Source organism: Triticum dicoccoides, chromosome 3B (genome assembly GCF_002162155.2).
Source record: "Triticum dicoccoides isolate Atlit2015 ecotype Zavitan chromosome 3B, WEW_v2.0, whole genome shotgun sequence".
In the NCBI taxonomy this organism is placed as follows: Eukaryota; Viridiplantae; Streptophyta; class Magnoliopsida; order Poales; family Poaceae; genus Triticum; species Triticum dicoccoides.
The window spans coordinates 759,883,595-759,887,784 of record NC_041385.1 but is presented as its reverse complement, the minus strand read 5'-3'; the positions used below and the strand labels follow the sequence as shown (position 1 = coordinate 759,887,784).

At 43.2% G+C, this 4,190-nt stretch overlaps 1 long non-coding RNA gene across 5 annotated transcripts; it reads right to left on the bottom strand.

The window, feature by feature from the left end:
- Window positions 1–392: 392 nt before the first annotated feature.
- On the bottom strand, window positions 393–3,909 carry LOC119278326. 5 transcript variants are annotated; one of them, XR_005137698.1, is made up of 5 exons: window positions 3,653–3,909; window positions 2,723–3,033; window positions 1,465–1,755; window positions 1,093–1,375; window positions 393–793 (listed from the first exon to the last, which is right to left on the bottom strand). It is a non-coding gene; the product is annotated as an uncharacterized LOC119278326 (long non-coding RNA). The 5 variants fall into 5 exon arrangements; XR_005137697.1 differs by having other exon boundaries at window positions 1,220–1,375; window positions 3,653–3,906; XR_005137696.1 differs by having other exon boundaries at window positions 393–1,375; window positions 3,653–3,907.
- Between the last annotated feature and the right edge of the window lie 281 nt (window positions 3,910–4,190).

The window sequence follows — 4,190 nt, the reverse complement described above, 5'->3', positions numbered from 1 at the left end:
CAAAAACTCATCACTTAGGCCCCGTTTGACAACCCAGACAATTTTTACAATGGTTATGCTTTCTGCTACTCCCTCCGTTCCCAAATACTTGTCTTTTTAGGCATTTCAAATGGACTCAATATACGGATGTATGTAGACATATTTTAAAGTGTAGATTCACTCATTTTGTACCGTATGTAGTCACTTGTTGAAATCTCTAGAAAGACAAGTATTTAGGAACGGAGGGAGTAGTAATTTCCTTGGCCCAAATATATACTGTTGTAAAATCATACACTGGTAAACATTTTACATTCCCTGTTTGGTACGAGGGGTAACTGCTGAACTTGCCGCTGGGAGAGGAAAACTGAATACAATTTGGCAGAAAAAGATTATAGGTAAACTGCAGAAGAAAATATCCAAAAAAAGAACTGCAATATCCAAAATGTTGAATCGACCATTTCTTGGTCATAAACATGGTCATTTCTCTGTAGAAAAACTATGAGCTAAATAATTTTTTTAAACTAGCTAAATAAAACTATTTCGACCAGTTCCGCAATCACAAAAAGCTGAACTGACAGTGCATCTCTGAAATTTAGCAACAATCTATGTTCATGCCAACCGTATTAGCCAATTGAACTTATGAGGTAGTAATTAAGAACACCGATGAGTCATAAAATCACAAAATGAAAGCCTGAAATCATGAGCTGAGGAGAGCCTGATTCCGAGAAGTTCCAAAATACCAAAACGAAAGACTAAACACATCAGGTGAGAAGTGGCTCATTGCTTTTATTCTTGTCACCTTCCAACATGTTTCCTGCAATTTAAACATATAACAGAACTCAACAAACGAGGGGAGATTAAACAATGTGAGCTTACATCTACATAATCAAGAGCTACGATTAATAGTGAAAATCTGAATTAACAAGCATGAATGATAAGTGATAGTTAGAGCATGTTCTCAAAGGATTTCAGCGGCGTAATCATTAAGCCACAACATGTTTAGCCTCCGAAAACAGGGAATGCTTGAGCACAAAAGAAAATTACTTGGGTGATGAAAGAAAGAAGATAAAACAACAAAGACACTAGATGGCAAAGGAATTCAATGCAACGCACCCCCATGACATATCGAGCCGCCCAAATACCACACTCACCTGTGCTCGTGACCAGAACAACCGCTTCCTACAAATCACCACCTATTAAGAAATCAATACAAAACATTACCAATCAACCTATGCATTACCTGGTGCTTTAGTCCTGGGTACCGTGCCACCCATCATATTATAAATCAGAAAACACCCACTCAAAGCTTTCAAACTATCTCACCACCAACGAAAACACCAGCGCGAGGGCACTCATACCAACAAGAGCTCATGTTCAAACTGTCTCAACACGAACCCTGAAATGTGGTCATGTTGTTGTGATGAGATAAGCGTACTAAAAAATTAACCATTGAACAGTAAAAGATGTATATATAATCTGACTTACAGAACGTCCACACACAAATTCTGTACACATTTCATTCTCTCCACATTCAACCTCCTCTTCCCATATCTTATTTGCAGATCCTTTCTCCCAGGAATAGAGGTTGTAGAAAACATACGTCTCTCCTAGCGAGTCAAAACTTGTCCCAAGCATCGGTACAATAGCATTTTCAGAATGGTTCTCCGCAAAACCCATCGGCCCTTTCTCGAAGGCAGACACGTGGGAGGGGCAAGGTGCCAAGGTGTCCTGTTCGGTGCCGCTGCTCCAATCCTCACCTTGAAAAAATTTCAAATGCTGGCACAGCACAAAATTTAGTTAAATTAACCTATCAAACCACATAGTTTACGCACACAGCGCAATACAACATCCTTTACAAAAATAAGCCCTAATACATGCAAAATTATTTTAAGCCGGTTGGCAGTCCTAAAACCCAGAATCTCGTCAATCTAAACTACTAGTAGAAGATACGTGATTTGCACATATAGGACTATATGATCACGTCATGGCATTTAATTCATCAGTAAATTTCCAGATGAAACATAAATTTTGGAATCATGAATTCTAGAATGCATGAAGACAAAAATAGAAAGTATAAAATATAGATACCATGACTTTCTTAATTCAGAAGAATCAAGTGCATTTGAATTTGCAATGATGTGACTTCTACAACTGTTCGAGGGAGTGAATATGCATTCAATACACAAAAGACAATTTGTAAGATCTCTAAATTGTGTAGAAAAACTCCTGCAAAAAATCCTATGAAAATATTACATTCTAATCTAAGATGCCTTCGACATTAAAATCCACGGTGGTACTATAAACACAAAATGCGATTGCTTCATCACTGGTTCGATTAGCAATTCCTAGCGGAAGGAGTGGTTCCAATCCTTGTATTCTTATTGGATTTATTCCTAAAGCTAGCTGGATGTACTGATCGGAGGATCTCATCGATGTAAACAATAATATCTCAAAAATGACATAAGTAACATAGCGATGATTCCAGCACAAGAGGAGTACCATTGCAGTTTCTACAATAACTTTTGATGAAGAATACTAGGCCCACTTGTAAAACACGATATAGCGTTGCACTGCAGTTTATGCATCAGGGAATTTATTGTACTCATGGACGTCTGACAAATTATATAGGTTCAGTATCATCCATGTCTAAATTTACAGAGACTATCCCCCTAAGCAAACCCAGATGAATCATTACGACATTTCTTTGCAACAAATTCGGGGTTATTTGTTTTCAGCAACGCACCTCTTTGTCCACAAGTCTAGTCAGGTGCTTGCAGATTCATCTTGCTGGTGGACAGTTTGGAGACCTGGAGCGAGCCCTCCCGTCTCGCCGACCGGCCTATTTCTTCCTCACGGATCTGCGCGTCCCTGCTGAGGGCTGTTGCAGGCACGTGATCCACTGATCCGACCCATGAACTGAGCCCGGCGCCCCTTGCGCCGTCAGATCCGTCGGAGTTCTGTGATGTACCAGCCACTGTCCTCTGATCTTGGCAACCGAATCAGAGCAGGGCCCTCCGAACGACACAAACGTGTGTTCTCCACTCCCAGCTTGGCCTACAAATTATCAGTGCAAACAATTAAGCATTTTTTATGTACTGCACAGAAATTATGTTCTGCTTACATACAGTGAAATTAGAACAAGGCATAGCTGTACAAATTGCCCAACTACTTTTTTTCCAACGCTTCACCAAACCGTATTCCACACTTGTAAGTCGCTGATGTTCACCATTTCATAGCTGTATGCAAGTATTTGTACTCTTACGCCGATTGTCAGAGGCAGAAACTCATAACGTATTCTTCGGTTCAGACCGCCCCCCCTCCCCTCTTCCCCCCTCCCCCGGCGCTCGTGGCTTCATCTCCAACACCTGCGGCCAGCACCCCTGTCTCTTCTTCACAGATCCGCGGGTCTTCGCTCAAGGGCCGTCGCTTCATCCACTTCCCACAGAGAGCCCGCCGTCCCGAAAGCCGGCAGATCCATCAGCGCCGCACTTTCATCCGCCTCCTCCGTCAAAATGGGTACAATCAGACAAAAATGAAGAAGGATCGAGGACTGACGAATATCAGATCAACAATTTTTTTTCCTACTGACGGGCTGCATTAGGAATTCCGATGGCAATGAAGCGCTGATCTAATCAGTGAATACGTCAACAAAATCGATAGGTTTGGCGCATACCTTTTCTCTGGTTGCATCAGGAACTCCATGAGCCAGATCTCGGGATGCTCCTTTGCATGCCGGCAGGGATCCTTGGCACGGCGACCTCGCCTGTGGCGCGGGTGGGGAATGGATCGAATGCGGCCGAATAGCAGCCAATCCACGCGCTGCCCCGACGGCAGACGGAAACTGTTTTTCCTATTCCACGGATCAGGACGGCGGCGGGTGTCCCGAGCCACGGAACAACTCCTACGGGGTAACGGTGGCCGGCATTCCGCCGTTTCCTGGCCCACAGCTCAGCACCCTTGCGATACGTATCCTCTATTTCCCGTCATTATCTGGTCTCTCGTATATCGTTGTGCCATTAAATGCCTCGCATCTCAAGAAGTGAACGAGCCGCCCTGATAGCGAGCACATGTGCGCTCGTGTGCAGAAACACCGCGTCTTAAACCTTAAACGAACATAGGAAACAGCTACGAACATAGGAAACAGCACCAGCAATTTGCGGCTAGCATATCGACGCCTCGGGCCCAGGTGAAGATCTTCTCACGATTAAGAA